General features: G+C 37.2%; 1 protein-coding gene across 21 annotated transcripts in view; it reads left to right on the top strand.

The window, feature by feature from the left end:
• FOXP1 (forkhead box P1) overlaps positions 1–19655 on the top strand; it is a 627100-nt gene that overhangs the window by 250092 nt on the left and 357353 nt on the right. The window lies entirely within an intron of this gene.

Raw genomic sequence — 19655 nt, 5'->3', positions numbered from 1 at the left:
CGACTCTTGATCAAATGCATCAGAAAGGGACATATGACCTATAAACAGAATACTTTACTAGTTATCAGTCCCTGTGATCTTGAGCAAACCATTTATCAAGAAGAAAGGTGAATTAAAATATACCTTCCCATAGTAGCATGTGGGTACAGCTGTAAGGATGAAACAAGACAGAATGTTTGTGAAACCCCTTACACAGTCACCCTGGTTCACCTAGTGGAGTGTGCTTTTTCACCTTTCTAATCACGCTGAGCTTTTGTGAGCTACAAGAGCATGGGGAGAGCTTTCTTGTTTTCTGAATGCTGTGGTTTGTCTGTACGTTTCTTCTGTCTTACTGTTGATGGGCAGGCTGTTGAAATATCTTTCTAGTACCCACAGGGATGAAGAGTTCAACAGGTATATTTTGGCAGGCTAAAGATCAGATGCCGATGAGGAGTGATTAAATTTTCTGTAATCATCAGAATTTAAGAGTGTTTTAAGACCTTTCACCTTTAATATAGGCCTTAATAAGTAATGGTGCTTTGCATGTCTACAAGTATGTTTGAATTTTGTAAGTCCTCCATGTCAAAACATTAGAGACAGGCTCAGTAAATACACTTCTCTGGACTAGTTATAAGGATGAAGGAAAGTCATACTTAAACAGCTTAAGAAGCTGTTTGATAATCAGAATCCCAATTCATTAATTTCTAGTTTTTTTACAAAAATAGTAGTGTGGTCTTCAGATTTCTTTCATATTATTTCATATATCATTTAAGAATTGTTGTCTAGTAACAGAAATGTACTATATTACTTCAAAAAATTGGTTGTATATTCCCTTTCATGAAAGATAGTCAAGTTGGGGGGAGAACAGTTGGTGCCTTCTTTCTGCTCTACCTGCCTATTCAAGTGTAGCTTTATTTTCAAGGTTATATTATGGCTGCTCTTTTTCCAGCCATTGCCTCTGTATCCTGAAAAGAAGAAAGCAGAAGTGCAAGGGACAAAATGTGGTCCTTCAGCCAAGGCAGGCCCCTCTGAAGAACTTTCCCTCTTAAAGAACATTCCCTGAAGTCTTACTCAGTGACTTACATCCTTTTTGCCACCCCTAACATGAGAGCATTTAAGAAGCATATCCGTAGACTTGAGAAATTTACTGTCCCAGATAAGTTCCAGGTTCTAGTAATAATAAAGAAAAGGGAAATGGTTACTGAGCAACACCTGTGGTTACTCACACAAAATCATGATACCACTGTTTCTCACATGTTTAATTTTTATTTATTTTCAATGAAATGCTGCCTTGTCTTCCAATAACTTGCATGTATAATGTCTTAATTGAATTTTATGTATTAGAATTTTAGCTAATTTACTTCTCAGCAGAGATACATATCTCAGTAAATATTTTAGGACCATAATATTCTTACTGAAAGTACCATGGCAAATCTGAGAAATAATTTTTTTTTGTCAGGAGAGCTATCAACCATAATTTAAACTCCTGGATTTTCTATTAGATTTACCGTCCTCTGGATATTAAGCTCTTGTTAAAGTTTGAGTACTAGCATGAGGTTCTAGCACCATGCAGGCTCACACCCAATTCTGTTCTTCCCAGTATGTGCAGGGGAATTTGCTGCTTGCTTGCACTGTCCCTCAAAGACTGGGCAGTGCTTTCTGCTCTGCATCTGTGTGATTTGCTGCTTTCTATATCTCTACTGAAACCTTACCTTGGAGGATGGGGGAAAAGTGAGTTAGCCCTGTCCAATTTCTCTATTCCATATTGGCCCGTATATTATTGTGAAAATTTCCACCTCATAGAATGAGTAGAATGAGACTTCCCTATATTTCAAAAGATATTCTCTGCCGTACCATTATGTGATAAGTGTTCATGAAACATGGTAGTTGGTACATTCACTGACATTTATTGAATGCTTGCTGTATCCATATACAATTAGCAATATGGTTAAGAGTGACTGCTTTGAAATGAGATTGGCTTAGATTCAAATTCTACCTTTTGTACTTTCTGGTTGGGTGACTCTGGGCAATATACTTGACCCGTCTACGTCACAGCCTCCTTATCTAGGAAATTGGGATAAAAATAAGAGCTAACTCCTGTGAAGAGTTAGCATAATGATGTTCGTTAAGGGTCTTAGCACAGATCCTGGTAGGCAACAAATGCCAGCATTGTTGGCATTACACTCCTCGGGTGTAATGTGGCAGAATCCCTGTCTTCCAGGAGTTTTCACCATCCTTTGGCTGGTTCATTGATGGTGGTTTTACTGACAGACGGTGTATGTTTTGGTCTGTTGCTTCTTGCTCGATATTCCCTTTTATTTAAGTAGAGCCTTGGGAGGAGGCCTTGATGCCTGTCTTTAAGGCTATTGTGGCCATGTGTATAACTGGACAGCCCTGCTAAACAGAACTTTAATCTGTGGGTTTCATTTTGACAATTTCCCCTAAGAGGCGTGTGGTTCTTTTTTTAGTTCTGTGTTGTTGTTGTTGTTGTTGTTTTTTTTTTCATTTATTCAGACAATGGGCCTGCCTAGCAAGCAGAATTCACTAACTGCTTTCAAGACAGTATTGCTGATGATAATCTGAAATTCTATAGGGTTTCACTTGTATAGGCTGATGCTACACAATGCTGATTTCCTGTTTTATCCCAGGGCCTGCCTCTGTGCTGAGTCTACAACGTAGGCCTCATATCCTGGGAATGGCCCTCAAACAGCAGTGCCATCTGCACACAGACTTTCAGCAGTGCCCACTGATGGTCCCCGGTGGCACTGTGTCCCAGAAATTGAGGAGTGGTAGCAACCATATGAATATGGCTTTCTGTTGAGTTTTTGAGCACTGTTGGGTGATGAAAGGTGAAGGCAGACTACCTATTGATAGGAGCCTGCAGCAGTTTACTGGCTGTGATATATCACAGAGTTGATGAGCTTGGGGGGATTGATCCCCAAACTTTATTAATACCCATCAAGAATCTCTTAAGGCTAGCAAGGTGAAAAGAGTTCTGGCAATATGGTTGCCCAACAATGCAGATGTATTCTATATTTAATACTGTTGAATGGTGCATTTAAACAAATGTTTGAAGGGGTTCATTTTATGTCATGTGTTTTTTTTTACCACATTTAAAACATTTTAAGAACAGGTGAATTTAAAAAAGCAAGAGTGTTTAACATAAGCTCTCTTTTCATAAGGTTGTTGACTCTGTGGAGATAGTGGCTTGAAGATCTTGCCTGTTCAAAAGACTATTGTCAGCTTTGAGCTATTGCTATATGGTTTCCAATATTTTATTTGGATACTGTGTTAATGTTCAGATGCAATGAAATCTTTCTTGCCTCTGACCATCTCCTCTATGCTTGGAAGAATTTCTGTGTGTCTCAGGGCTCCTCAGTGCTCAATTTAATATCTACTTCTCAGACAGGTCTCTCCTGAATCCCCACATTAACAGAGATTTCCCTGTTGTCCCTTGTCACTATTTTCCATCCAGCCTTCTCATTTGTTCCATTTACTGCAGTTCCTGTCGCTTTCTGAATATAACTTTCCACCAGGTCATAAGCAAAGGGAAGGAAGGTCTTTTTTGATCTAAAATGGCTACCTCACAGCGAATAGAGCCAGGACATGGTAGGCATGCTCACAGTCCATGGGTACATAATATATCTGGGAATTTTCCTATGAATTTGTGGTTGAGAGAATAAGAGAAGAAATAAAACCATTTAATTATAGGAATAGGATACTGCCCTTGGGTTTTCTCCAGAGTTTCCACTATACATTGCACACATCTTGACATTGTGTGTGTCCCATCCAGAATGGGTTATATATCACCTTTCCCATGAAGGCAGAATCATTTGCCATTTGGTCCTAACATGTACTGTGGGTGGTGCAGAGTGATTAAGGATATTGGATTCCTAGCTCAGTTCTCAGCACTGTCATTCACTGGCTCTTTGTTCTTGGACAAATTACTTTCTCTGGGCCTCAGTTTACTTATCCAAGGCAGGGGTAATAGCTAATAGTATTACTATAAGGGTTAAATGAGATGAAATGGGGACAGTGCTTTGCACAGGGTCTGGAACAAAATACCATACTGTTGACTTAGAGAGATCAGCAAAGTGTATTGGGAGTTAAACTGACAAAACTCATGTTGTACTTTCTTGCAGTTTTCATTTTAAAGTGGTGAGCATTGTGAAGAGCCTTATTTTCCTATTATATTTGTTCATGTTGCACATACTGAAAACTAACAAATACAATATGAAGAAGCAGTGGGGTAATCTGTTTTATATTTGTTGTTGACATGTTGGCTGATGGTTGTTTATGGCTTGTTTCAGATAATATAAGTGATAAACCTCAATGGATGGCTCAGTGTGTGGAGCTTGACCCACATCCACAAAACCTGGAAATGCAGAATTTAGGGTGCTGCAATTTCCTTAAGTCACCTGGCTAGGGATACATTTTGTCCTTAAGTTAATCAGAGCTGGTTTCATCTCCTGCCTCACAAGAGGCCATGTCTTAAATTTCTTGAAAATTCTTATTTTTGAAACATTGTACATTTGATGTTCTGTCCTGATAATTCACATATTATTTTTGAAAGAAAACTCAAGTCTCTGCAGATTGACTGTTTCTTTCATGTGCCTACCGAGGATTGTCTGTCTCTTGTTGCTGTACTGTTTCAGACACATGTGCTTTATGTGCACTGTTCCTTGTCATTTGTTAGGTGAAAGCTGACACAGAGAACAGCTTTGTCTATCTTCACATCCCTTAACTTTTGCTGGTAAAAGATGAAATACATCAAGTCACATACTCTTATTTACATGATTAATGGATAGCAAGGCTTATTGAAGAAATGCAAAGGGCCACATATTTTATTAATTTATAATTTATACCCTCTCAATTTATAAAAATAAAGCAAATGATTAAGATATAGGCATCATATTTGGTTTCTAATAGCCTTTGTAGTAAATAAAATGGTAAAATTCAGTGAGTTTAAGTCAAATGATACAAATGATTCTGGAAAAAATTTTATTAGACTGATATTCTTCAGAGTGGCAAAGAACTTACCCATTACATCTCTGAAAACATGATACACCCCATCTCCAAATATCTCAGATACTAAAACAAGAGTCACAGAAGAGGAAGCAGACCCGTGTGCTGCAAGACTTGAGTGCTACCCATTCAATGGGAAGCTCAGCAGCCTGGAAAGGCCCTTACATGCCCTCATCCCCATGCCGCTGCCTTAGTATTGGCAAGGGGAGATTGAGCACTTTTTGAGGGCATTTTCTCTCATGGTTTGAAATGTAGTTGCATATTCATGTGCAGTTTGGCCTCTCAGTGCCAGGTGAGTCTGGTTGAGATGTGCTGGGGTGGAATTTCTCAGTGCCAACTCTGGGTGTTCTCATCAAAAGAGGCCATGCACTGCCTTGGTCTGTATCTGTCCCAAATCAGTCATTAACAGCAACACAAATCCACCTGATATATATTAACTCACAGCAACTCTATGAGAGAGGTACAATTCTAAATATTCATTTTGCAGACGAACTGAGGCATAAGTGAGATTAAATGGCTCCCTCAGACTTCTCCCTTATAAAAGTGGAGGTAGGGTTTTGAACCCAGGCACCCTTCCCCTGGTGCCATGGCTCCTAACCACTAAGCCATATGGTCTTCATCATATAAACATTTTCCTTTGGTTTTTGAATTGCAGGTGTCCTGGGAATTTTTTTTTATGCTGCATGTTGAACCTTTATACTTCAATGCCATCTAACAGATCCTGCCTGATTTTACTAGATTCTTTCAGATGCTTTGATTCCTTTTTGCTAGTACAAGCACAATGGGAATAAAAGCATCCCTTGTGATTTAGAATGAAGACAACCCCACTCAATTGACATTCTTCCATCCATAGTTGGATGTGTCTGTTAAGACATTTTCTCTACATCTTTGAGTCACTTTTCTTTGGTACATTATTCTAATTACCTTCATCTTGGTGGCCCTCATTTTATTTTGTGTTGGCCTCTGACCACCCAGCAATTAATTTGTTCTGCTCAATCACCTGTGTGTAAAAGTGCAACAAGCAAAAAGGTCTCCTTCCTAAAGCAACAGTCCTGTACCTGGGGCATACACACACACACACACACACACACACACTCTATGCACACACACACACACACAAACTATATAAAAGCAAGTGTCAAGGGACCTCAAGTAAGCAATTTTTACTTACAGAGTTTTAAGTATCAGTATCTCCTTATTAAACAACAGACCATTTTTAATACCTGTGTTTAAAACACTGAGCCCATCTATTTGTTAGGCCTCTTTAGTTACCTGTGATCGGCTTAGGCACAAAGAGGAGCTACCATTCACTACTGAACTATGTGGGGGTTAAGGGTGCCAACTCCCTGTGCAGTTGAAAATCCACATACAACTTTTGACTGCCCCCCCAAAATTAAATCATCCCTCACTATTTGTGAGGGATTTGTTCTAAAACCCCTGTGGATAGCAAAATCAGCGGATGCTTAAGTACCCTATTTAAGATGACAAAGAGAAATGTGTACAGTTGGCCCTCTGTATCTTCGCAGCTGTTATAGTATTTGGATCTTCCTGGTTCTGTGATTAATCCAATGAGTGGGAATTACCTATTGCTGAAACACTCTCTGGACCTAGAGCTGAACTGGGGACAGGTATGAAAGTGTGAACAATTTGGATTGGGTCACTAGAGTCATGAATGGTGTTTATGGTTGGTGTTCTGCCTATGAAAGGCAGTAGAAAGGGAATAACCTGAAACTGGCAGTGCTGGTTTCCAAAGAAGGGGCTGAATTCTAAGAGGGGCGACAGTGCATGTGTATCCTGTAAGGTACCATATTGATGCATGGCTGATACACAGGATTATAGGGTTGGAAGAAACCTTTAAAAATCACATAGCCCAGCTAACCATGCTTGAGTATCCTCTGAGATTTTCCTCATGAAGCTGCCTGTCTGTACTTGGACATCTCCAATGACATTCACTACCTGGGAGGTGGGCTGTGCCTCAGTATACTTACACATGATTGCCCTCAAGAAGCCAGGAGTTCATTCATTGCTGCACTCCCCCCATCTATCCTTCTGTCCAACCTTTTATATACCAATTAATACTATCTAGGTCCTAAAGCAAGATCTTTGATTTCAATTTTTACCTGCAAGGTGGACAGAAAGGTCAGTTATAATACACTGATGGAGAAGTAATGAGAATCCTGGTGGATTGTGTGTGTGTGGTTGGGAGGAGGGAATCTTGAAGGGCTCATGGAAGCAATAAGACGTGGTGGTGACCTGGAAGGATGAACAGGAGTTACCAAGTAACTAAGAGGAAGATGGTCAGATTGGTGGATTCACCATCTCCCTATTAGATTAAATCCTGTATATAGATTTACATTGAAATCACCTAAGAAAATTGGTTCATAAAAGTCTTAGCTCAGTTGAAATACACATGTCTTCTTAGGACATATCAGTGATATTCGTGATAGGAATAGTAAACTGATACTGACTTTTCTACAAGTTAGTCACATGGCATCTTGCAGGTTGTAGAGAGTAAACATATTGGTCATATGAAACACTGAATGTGATGTTGGCATTTCCTAAGCAGTCAATGGATATTTCTCATTATTATTATTATTAGAAGGCATCTATGGTTTTTACCTCATGGATTGTAAAAGCCTTAAAAAAGTTAATTATATCAATAACTAGTTGATTTTTAAATTTTTTTATATTCCCTGCATATAATATATATATTTTATGTTCACATGTTACTTATATTATAAAAATTAAGACTATTAAAGATAGTAAGATTTAGCAAAGAACTTTAACTCCACATGCTTTTAATGCTTCCCTGAATTAATAATTTTCATGTCCATCATATTTTCTCCTTGGCCCACAATTCATTCCATATTTGGATCTTGGCAAATGATGACTTGGTTAATTAGGCAGTCTGTTAACTCTGATTACTAAGTTATAACATCATTGTAGAAGTATCAGTGTGCAATTTGGATTAAAAAGCTCTTCTTATCAAAACAAATTTACATTTATGGAAAAGTATGTTGATGCACTAGGTTAAAACAGTGCATTTCAGAAGGAAAATTTAAAAAGGATAAAGAATTATTTCCTCCTGAATTTTTTTTTATTATGACATTCATCGCATTATTTTTCATTAGGAATATATTTTGAAGCCTGAAATTTTCTTTTAAAGCTTGAAAATTATAGCTGATTTAATCCCTGTATTGCATAAATATGATGGGTGCCTCACATTTTTATTTAAGCATAATTCAGTGTAGCTGCACATGGTTATATTTCAGTTCTGACCAGAGTAGCCTCTGATCTTGGGCTGACTTGTAGGAATGAATCTTGAATGTGTTGGGGAATTAGTGGGTTTACTTTAAGGCTCACTCTTTAAGGCCTTGACAGTTTTTAAATAAAATTGGGCTTTTGTAGTCCCTTCTTTTTCTTATCTAATGATTCATCATTACTTAAGGGCAGTTGGGGTTTCAAAACCTTGCTTGCTCTATCTCCATCCTTGCTTCCCTTCTTTCTTATCACATGACACTTAGCTTTATGGAAAATGAAGAAACAAGTAAACACAAGGATAATTTTTCAGATCAGAAAACACTGAAATTTGAGTTAATTTCCCCTCAATATTCTATCAGATATGAATAGCTTTCAAAAGATAGACTTTCACTCTTCACACCCTCCCCGCTGTGCACGCATACCCTCATGTGTGTTTTCACACATGCACACACATGGAAATCAGTAACCAGCACCTAGGAGGCATTTAATTAGTATTTGTTGAAGACTCCTTGGAAAGGTGGAAACATTGACATCTACCTCCCCGGGCTCCTAAGCTGTCCTTAAAACTAGTCCAGTATCCAAGACTCTGCCAATATTGCAACCATTGGAATAAATGGAGTTGATGAATTTAGTGTTTTTCAATAACCTCACTGAAGCCTGACCTTCCTGTATTGCTGTGCTCCCAGTTCATGGGAAGTAGCATCTTGTTGATTGATCATATTGGCATAATGATAGGTCAGAAATAGACTTCAGTTTTTTAGCTTTATTGAGTGGTAGCATCTAGTTTATCAACACTGAGTTTTCTAAGTCTAGACAACCATTTTAATGTTGTAGTTAGAGGAGAACTTTGCTTGACTCAGAATGGAAGTTGGGATTTTTTGAATTTTTATGATTATTTTCTCTTAATTGGGAACATTTAAAAATAATCCAAGGTGACTCTCCTTATGGAGGGGCTCAGAGTTAGTTGTTCAAAGGTAAAGTGATGTTTTGAGCTTTAATTTGACAGATTTGAATGACAGTAAGACTGAATAATTCAGTTTCCCTACCTCTTCCTTTCTTCTAAAAGAACAAACCAAATAAGGAGTTTTTAAAACACCAAACCATTCTGGATTATATGAATTCTTATAGTCATTTTCAAAAGAGAGTTATACTCTGGGACTTTTATGTGTGAGGTAAACCCATGGGAACATTAATTTAAAAAAAGAAAAAAATGCCCTGGCTCATGTGGCACAGTGGATTGAGTGTAGGCCTGTGAACCAAAAGGTTGCCAGAGTGATTCCCAGTCAGGGCGTGGGTTGCTGGCCAGTTCCCCAGTTGGGGACGTGTGAGAGGCAACCGATTGATGTATCTCTTGTACATTGATATTTCTATCCCTCTCTTTCTCCCGCTCTTCCCCTCTCTCTAAGAATAAATAAATAAAATCTTTTTTAAAAAAATAAAGAATAGAAAAGGGGTATTTGGTGACCTAAAATAATACATGTATTATAATAACTTGTTGCCAATAGAGTAAGAGAATCCCCTTAAAAACAGTTGCCTAAAGAGTGTGATAAGAAGTGAAGTCCACTAGTATTTTTAAGCATCCTTTGAGACAGAAAATTCTTACCTCTTAAAAAAGAAAAATTCTTATCAGTGGTTCCCAAGAAGTCTTAATGGCTATATCAGGGAACTTTCTCCAATAAGTGTTTCTTTAATAAATAGGTATGTGGATAGAAGCAAGCAGACTTATTGGAAGGTTGGATACTGCTACTGTGGGGTTTTATTAATTACATTTATTCCTTTAAAATGACCTTGGATGAAAACAATCACCCCTTCTGTGGGCATGGTTAACAGATGTTTACCGTAATTCTTCAGTCAGAGAAAAAAAATGCCTCTTTCACCCAACAAAAACAGCCACGTTTTCTTGGCTAAATCTAAACTTTGGCACTTGGGTCTTACTTTATATATCATGGCTGCAGTCACACAACCTTTCCAAGTGTGGGGCTTAGATCACTAACTCCAACATCTGCAGGAGAGCTTTGCTTACAGTGATCTATTATGTGAGTACTTAATTCTTATACTGTTTTTGGCGTTTACTCTTCCTCATTGAAACAGATATCCTATATGCAAGCCTCTCTTTGCTTTTCTTGTGTAAGCATATTATCCCCTCCTTAAATTTTAAAATTTTAAAGCTTTCACCTAGGCCCAGTGGCCATTTTAGTGAGGATTTTAATGATAGAACTAATGTCAGGGTTCACTTTCTCAATCTGAGAGTTTGGTTTTTGCTGGGCTCTTTCTGAAATAAAATGCATCTTCATACCTTGTATTTTGTGTTTGCAAAGCATCTTTTCTTTCTGCATATTGGGCCTATTTAACTGCCCCCCCTTCTGTGTGTGTGTGTGTGTGTGTGTGTGTGTGTGTGTGTGTGTGTGTACACACACACAGAGACATATAAAATATGTATGTATTTGGCCAATTCCTGTTTTTTACAGGCGCTAAGTGATCATGAACCAAACGGTCATGCCCACACCTGCCATTCATGGTTCTAACAGGTATTTCAGTCAGGAGGCCCCCCCAGTCCCCACCATCAGTACTAAATTTCCTGGCTGGAGAATGCTGCTTGCTCTTCGGCAGTGCAGAAAGGAAATGCCACAACAACACTCTGCTTTTCTTGGGAAGCTCCTCCCTTTGGAATGAGAACTCTGGGTGGCTCTTCTTATTTTGTGTCCATTGCCAAAGTAAGCAGGGATCTTGCATAACACCAGGATAGGAAAAAGAAGTAATATTAAGGGAAACATGTTTAAGTTGGGGAAAGGGGAGCTAGAACTGAACTGAGGACTGTGGCCCACAAAACTAAAGACATCTTTTTAATTTGGGTGGAAAATCAGGTTTTGATTATTTTGGTATGTTTTATAAAATAAAAAACCAGTTGCTTTTCTACATCTCTCAATTTCTACAATTGGATCAAAGTGTTTCCTTTGATCCAATTAAAAATACATCTTGAGCTTGGGAAACCAAAGCTTATAGGCTTCTTAATTGATAATAGGTGGTAGTTGGCGTAGATCAGTCCTGTGTTTGTTCAGTTATTTTCCTATGATACAGTTAAGACTGAGTGATTTCCTTGGAAATCATTTTGTTTTTGATGCTTGCTCTAATTTGAAAACCAAAATTGAAACTATCCAAATTTGATTCTTATTTGATCTGACTTTAAGAGAATAGAAGAGAGGTCTAAGAATTAAAATGTACTGAAGATGTCTACTCTAGCTATTTGGCTGATTAGTGGACATATTATTTGTCCTTTTAATTGATTCCAAATAATGTCTGTTGATAGAAACAGAGCAGACACTTTAGTGTTTCAGACTGTTTGTGGGTGGCAGGTTTTAAAAATGTAGCCAGTTTACAAAAAGAAAAAAGAATAGGATAAAAAAAATGAAAGAAAGAACAAAAAATCCTTAAAGTTTGATATTTTTCAAGGTTTGAAAATTTCAAAGCTGGGGGAAAATCCAATGAAGTTCTTCTTTACCCATTAAATACTTGTGCCCTTAAAGTGTAGCTGTGAAGGAGGTGGGACCCAGGAGCACTCTGGGTACTGGCATGTGTCTGCCATGCTGAACCGGGAGGGACTCGGGTGAGCTCACAAAAGCAGTTGATGTAAGTGAATGGTAGCCCCAGAATGGAGAACCTTGATTGTGCCTGAAACTATTTGTGAGTGCTCTTCTTTCTTGTGTGCACAGAAAGGCCTACTTAAAGCCTATGAAAGAGCTCACCTTTTGAAGAGCTTTGCTTCCTTGAGTTTTGACACAATAGGTTTGGAAACTACGGCAGTGTGGATCCAATCTGGCATTCACTCTGTTTGATTCAAAAAGTCTAAGACTTAAAAACTTACATTATGAAAAAAACAAAAACAAAACTCCAAACCTACCCCTTATTCCCCCAAAGGGGAAATAAAGCTATTTAAAGTACAAGATTATTCTTAGATGATGGTTCACTGCTCTTCTCCCCAAAGGCTTTTAAAAATCATTGTCAGTAGTACCTGAGTCATTCCAGTGTCGGAAAAATTAAGTTAAAAACATCAGGGTGTGTGCACACCCAAAAAGGAATTTTGAGTTTGATTTCCTTTCAATACTTAGTGTAAGCTACATTTCATTGTTTTTCCAGTGTTTTTGTCTTTTGGGTTCAGTCAAACTATAAATGGTGGCAGATGACATCTTTGTATTAGTGGGTAGTAGGAAGGGCTCCAAAGAAAATGTCACAGGAGAACTAGAAATCCCAAGTCTTGTTTAGTAATTAAATACTTTAATTTATTGGGTTCTTATTGTGTATCAGCTCCTGTTATAAGCAATACTCTACCACTGTCTTACTGAACACTAATAAATACTATGAAGTTGCTACCATTAATGCCTTCATGTTCCAGATAAGTAAACTGATGATAAAAGAGGTTGACCACAGTGACTTACCTGGAGTTAAAAAAAGGACCAAAACTGAATAAGGACTGTAGTCTGGTTAATATTAATGTATATTAATATTAATGCCAATTTCCTGGTTTTGATATTGTACAGCAGCTGTATAAGATGTCATCCTTGAGGGAAACAGGGCCAAGGGTATACATGGGACTCTACTATTTTTGCTACTTCCTGTAAGTCTGTAATTAATTCAAAATTAACTTTTTTAATGGCAGATTGTACACTTGAATCAAAGACTGTTTGCTTGTGAAACCCAGTTTATTCACTGCTTTGATTTCTGAGATCACTTGATGAACACGATGGTCTGTGTCCCACTGTCTTTCTAGGGTCAGAGTTTCAGGTTGTCCAGACCATATGGCATGGTCTTCTGTAACTCAGTATATGTTTAGGATGCCAAATTTTTCCTTGCTTCTCTCCTGTTCTCCTCATTACCATGTACCTCCTCTCCCTCCCCTACCCCAAATTCACCCACTTAATGGAGACAGTAGAGATCATTTATCTTATCTTTGGAATCTCAGTAAATGGTTTGTTGAAAAGAAAGATGGTCTGACACTTTTGATGAGTTTCTTAATGAATTTGTAGTGCCTGTTGTGTGCATGGAGAGGCATGTGGGCATCTACAAAGAAGAATGGCAGCAGTAACCCCCAAGTTTCCTGCTTTATAGCATGTAAATGTAAGCCATGAAAAATTTACACTCATTCACAAGACTAGTTCTTTGCATAGCAGAAAAATTACTACACTCAAATTCAGAAAATCTATCTTTTAAAACTGTATCTCCTGTTAACTCATAAGATCTCAGTTCCCTCATTTAGGAAGTTATTAAAAGAGAATTATATTCTACCAAAAGCTTCCATAGATAAATAACTTCATGACATTCTGTGTAACACAAAGTCATACTATGTCTTTACTGAGTAAAAGTGATTACTATAGAAGTTGCTTGGTCTTATGACTTGGGAATCAAGGTCTAGGATATATGGGTAGATGTGTTAACTGGTTGCTTAACTCAAAAGTATTTTAAATCTCTTCTGTTTTAAGAAAGATGTTTATAGCTACAAGTTTCCCTGTAAACACTGCTTTACCTGAATCTCATAAGTTTTGGTATGTTTTATCTTTATTTTCATTCATCTCAAAGTGTTTTCTAATTGGTTTTGTGGTTTCTTTTTGATTTATTGGTTATTTAGGAATGTGTGGCTTAATTTCTTTGTGTTATTTATTTATAATTCCATTCCATTTTAATTAGAACATGCACTTTATATTAGTTCAGTAATTTTAGATTTATTGTGGTATGTTTTATGACCCAGCTTACGATCTACCTGTAGAGTGTCCCATCTGTGCTTGAGAAGAGTGTATATTATATTGTTGTTAGGTGGAACCTTCTATAGGTGTGTGCTAGATGTCTGTACGTGTGTGCTAGATGTCTGCAGATGTGTGCTAGAGATCTGTCAGGTCTTTGGTGGTGTTTTGTGTTTTCCATGTCCTTGTTGATCTTTTGCCTAGTTCTGGCCTTTAATTTTAGTGGGGTATTAAGTCTCGAACTATTGTCCTTAAAGTGTCTGTTTGTCTTGTCAGTACTGTTCTTTATTTAATGTAATCTTTATTGTATTTTTCCCATGACTATTTAGTCCCCTTATAATCCCTCCCACCAGCAATCACCATCTGTTGTCCCTATGAGTCCTTTTTCCTTTTTTGCTCGATCCCTCCATACCCTAACCCTTCCCACTGGCAGTCTTCTATCCTCCATCCATGAGTCTGTCTCTATTTTTCTTGTTAGTTCAAGTACTATTAGTTTTTGCTTTATGTATTTTGGGGCTCAGTCTTTTTTAGGTAAAAACTTTCTTGAGGAGGCCAAAGAGAGAGAGCACTCTTGTTATGACATCTGCTTGCAGGGCTTCATTCAGTTTTAGGGTTTAAAATAACACACTAATGAAAAAAAATAGCTGTATAATGGGACAATTCTCTGACATTTATAGAGGTATTTAGACCATATTTACATGGGTAAAGAGAAATGAAGGATTGATGGCTTATTTACCCCATGTATTTTATTATTGTAGACAGCCAGTAGAGTCAAACTGAGGGAAAACCAACATTATCTTCAGTGGCAGGTGACTGTGGAGTTTAACTTACCCAGATATAAGTCACTGTTTCCTCTCTACTCTCTGCTTACTCTGTGTAGACATGGACTAACTCAATACAAACATGTTCCATGTGGGAAAGATATGCCTTTATTTTAGAAAATGAGTATCAAATGAAAGTTTCGTGTTGTTCCTAAATCTATGCAGCCCTTTCTCTACCTAGGCCACATGGCAAACTGCAGGTGCATCTGTCATATAGACATTGCTTTTCTCCCAAGTACAGAAAAGTGAAATAAACCAATTTGGGTACACATAGTATATGCTAGATTTTCTTAGTATCTCTTGAGTGACTTCCTACACTTGTTGTGTTAGGATAGTCAAGAGTTAGAACTGCCTGATTTTTGCACAAATGTACATGTAGCTCCTGCTTAGACAATGATACTGCTTACTGATTGTTTTTGCTAACAATATTATACCCAGACATTTAATTTTTTTCTTTTCAGCAGTATGTTAAATTTGTTCTAGATATATGTCAGTGGGAAAGTAAGGGGTGGGGTAATACACACACACATATACATAAAATGAGAATTCATCACTGAATATATTTTTAAAAGGCATTTGTCTTTCATTTCTTTATTTCTTTAGCCATTTTATTATCCTTAACCACATTTTGGTGTTTATTTGAACAATGAAATAATTTAGCCATGCTTTTAAATTCACTATGAATGAAATATAGTTTTTCAGATTTTACCTATTAAAGCCATTTTTTTTTTTGCTTTGTCATCTCTGTGCATATGCTATAGAATTGATTGTTGATGGAGGAAGCCATTAGGTTCTGTATCTTAACTGTCTCCCAGAAAGAAATTATTGTTTTTATTGTTTTAACATGTGACCTCCCTACCTGCTAGGTTTCCCAATAGCTATCAGTTAACTACGCTAGCACCATACTGCTGCCAGCACTCCTGGTTCACAAATATGAAGTAAACAGAAAATCTTGCTAATTTCAGCCCAGTAGGAATCTTAACACTGTAGTGAAGAACTAATTTTGACAGCAGACAGACATATCTCACAAAATTACAGCCAAATTTTTAAATGATCTTAAATAACAAATTGAGAGTAAGAATGATACTTAAGCAAGAGTGAGATACTGACATATGGAAGAATTACAAAGGTGAGAGAAAGAATCTCATGGAATCTTTTTGATTATGTAGCTTTACTTGGGTTGCCACTCTTGCTGATCTAAGTGTGGGAATAATGAACCTTAGAGGACAGGTTTGTGGTTGAAATGCTCTTGATAGATTTTGACAAATTAAACAGTAGTAGAGATGTTTTGAAGTTAGCCATGTCCTTATCATTATTTATGTCAATGAACTAGAAATCAGTGGTCAATTTGCAATTCTTATAATTTTTATGATACTTCTGTTGTAAATTTAACCGTGTGTGGTGGCATCAACTCAGTGGGATACATTCTATATTGTCAGCTACCTTTTGACATCATAATGGATTTCAGTTGCCAAATCTTTCTTGACAGAATAAGATATAAAAGAGAGCCGTACAGAATGTATGGATCAAGACCAGATCCAAAATGAGGGATTAAAAAGCTCAGATTGCAGTATATGAGAAAATCAGGCCCTGTTGATTTTTGTTTGTTTGTTTTTTCTTATTGTTTGCCTTTAACCCATTATGCATCGTATTCTAGATACGTGTTTTTTATCTTGACTTAAAGTTAGCCTGTTCTTTGGTGTGTGGCACTTTGCATGATGAGCAGATGTGGACTTGTTGATTTTCCATGTTCTTTAACTGTTAATGCACCAGTGTGTCCTCCTTTTTGCACCGGATCACAGGTTCCATGGTCTTACTTTTTTTTCATTATGTTTTAGCATCAATTACATTATTTTAAACAAAATACTGATGTTCTCCCTGGGTAATTAAAGATTCTGTTAGAGGGGTATTTTGTAGTTATGATGTTTCTTTACTCCCTCCTTTTTTCTACTTTATTCAAAATGTCTCCTTTATTATTGTCCTTTTTTATAGCACTTATGCTTTCCCTGCCAATGACTGAAGAGCATTAGTAGACACCCTGCCTTTTTGTACATTTGTTCTTTGAGATGCTCTATTCTGACCTCTAAATTATTTATTTTTAGGCCCTCCCTTCTTTTATGTAACATATTTTTGTAGATTCCACTTTGATCTGTGTCAATGTCTCACCTCCCATTTCTCTTAGGTCATTTGCTCTGCTTGAAAACATTCTATGACTCCACTGGCCAAGCTTTCATCATTTCATTTCATACACCTCCTTTAAATCTCTTCAAAGGAATTTCCTCCTTTGTACTTACTGTGAGCTCAGCAGTAGGACTGAGGTATGAGGTGTTTGACCTAAGGATCTCCAGCCCTGTGGAAGAAATGTTTCCTGGTCCTTCTCCTGTGTAATTTGGTAACATATCTTAAGTGCCTTGTTAGGAGTTCCCATTTGGCAGGGACTCTGCTACTTTATTTTGCCATAGCCTTGTCTTTTCTTGATGTCTAATAAATGTTTAATGGTAATTGAGATGATCAATTATCAATCCATAGCCAAGAAGAGTTTATTAACCTTTTCTAGACACAACTACATTGTCCTTGAGATGAAAGTTTTTTTTGTATCATGCACCAGCAGTTTTAATCAGATCCATTGGACATGGGTTCCTGCACTTAATGCTATAAAATAGTTCCACATTATTCATTTCTCATCTGGAAGGTGTATGCTCCTTCTCATTGCTTTAAGGAGTAGCCAATATTTATGTATTTGAAATAAATTCTAATAAATGTAGTTATATAATGTGTTTTGGGGGTCATGAACTTTAACATTTTTATTATAAAGTACAATTATAGAAAACTACTACCAACACATACAAACACCACCCCCCCCACACGCACACACACAAACTGGTTCTATACAATGTGTCCTATTTCTGCACTAAAATGTAGCCACTGTCTACTATTCACTTAAAATTTGGCTAGGATGACTGAGAAACTGGATTTTTAATTCTCTTCAATCTTAACTTATATTGTAATAGTTACATGTGGTTAGTGACCACAGTACTGGACAACATATGTGTGTATGTATATCATTTATTTAAGATGGATATCTTTATAACAACCATTAAAGTCAAGAAATCAGTATTTGCTAGCCACTCAGAAGTCCCTTATGTGCCTTATCCCACTTACAGTCCCTTCCAAAAGTAACCAATACTTTTATAGCAATCACTTCATTTTGTTTATTATTTTATTACCTACATGTGTATCCTTAGACACTAGTTTAGTATTGCCCATTTTTTAAGTAGGTATGTTTTTTAAGTTCTTAATTTACAGATTTTCTCTCTATTCCATTCTCTTCTCTTACACTTCCCTTCTTGGAGAACCTAGCCACTTGAGCTGTAGTTTCCAAGAGCCTGGATTTGGCTGATTGCATTCTTAGCTCATATGCTCCTCTGCCCTCTCTACTTCCTCTCTGTGTCATGCACATTGGCAGCTGGATCCAGAGGTTTATATTTGATCCCTTTGGCAAGACTTTCATTCAGGAGTGACATATTTCCTTATTCTTTCTTTTTGTAATGTGAATAGCCATTAATGCTCACTGCATAGATCCTTTAATTCACTGTGGGTTGCAAAATGGTGGTATTTCATTTCTACCGTTTTCCAATATTAGTTGAAATACTGTTGTAATTTTCATCTACTCTTTGGTTACTCATGGATCTTGTCATATAAAAATACAGGATAAATGCATGGTTCTTGCCAAATGTTTACAGATTTAAAAAATAATGAATGAGTTTCATGTCATCCTCTGAAAGCAACAAGTAAATTTTAATATCATTCTGGATCATAAATTTAAATATTAGTTGGTTTTAAGCCCTGGCTGGCGTAGCTCAGTGGATTGAGCGCAGGCGAACCAAAGTGTCTCAGGTTCGATTCCCAGCCAGGGGACATGCCTGGGTTGCAGGCTATAACCCCCAGCAACCGCACATTGATGTCTCTCTCTCTCTATCTCCCTCCCTTTCCCCTCTAAAAATAAAGAAATAAAATCTAAAATATATATATATATATATTAGTTGGTTTTAATCCATGGAATTTCTAATTTTAATTGAAGATAAATGGTCCATCTTTGATCATGGAACTTCTTTACATTGACTCCTCTGTCCTGAGATGATCCTACTGATCTTTGATCGTTTCTTTGCTCACTGCTAGGACAAGATGTTTCAAACTCATGTTTCTTGCCTGAGAACTAAAATTGGCAGCCCTGGCTGGTGTGGCTCAGTGGCTTGAGTGCTGGCCTGTGAAGCAAAGGGTCACCAGTTCGATTCCCAGTCTAGGGCACATGTCTGGGTTGTGGGCCAAGTCCCCAGAAGGGGACACACGAGAGGCAACCACACATTGTTGTTTCTCTCCCTTTCTTTCTCCCTCCCCTCCTCTGTTTAAAAATAAGTAAATGAAATCTCTAAAAAAAAATAAAATTTGCCATTTGTCCAAGAAAACTTTGTTTCTTTTAGTAGAAATGTGTATTTCAAGACAATATTCTTAGTGCTAACAATGCTCATTTTTACTGGCTTGGTTAATTGTGTCTAGGTCTCAGGAATTCCTACTATTTTCATTTCATATTCAAGATTAGAGGGCTTTTCATTTCAGATTCAGGATTATAGGGCTTTCAGTTAGCTTCTTATCTGTTACATATTTATCTCCTTTCTTCCTTGCTGAGAATTGTGGTTTCCAAGAATACTGGGGATGACAGAATTAGAATATCCCATAATTAATAATTTGCTTATTGATCAACCTTGTGTGCACACAACAGTTTCAGAATAACAATACTAATACTACAATCTCCAGTTCTGATTACCAAGAAGAGTTA

This window comes from Phyllostomus hastatus, unplaced genomic scaffold (assembly GCF_019186645.2).
Source record: "Phyllostomus hastatus isolate PE091 unplaced genomic scaffold, TTU_PhHast_1.1 phas_contig_16, whole genome shotgun sequence".
Lineage (NCBI taxonomy): Eukaryota > Metazoa > Chordata > Mammalia > Chiroptera > Phyllostomidae > Phyllostomus > Phyllostomus hastatus.
Note: the sequence above shows the minus strand (reverse complement) of the source record. Positions and strands in the feature narration are given on the sequence as shown.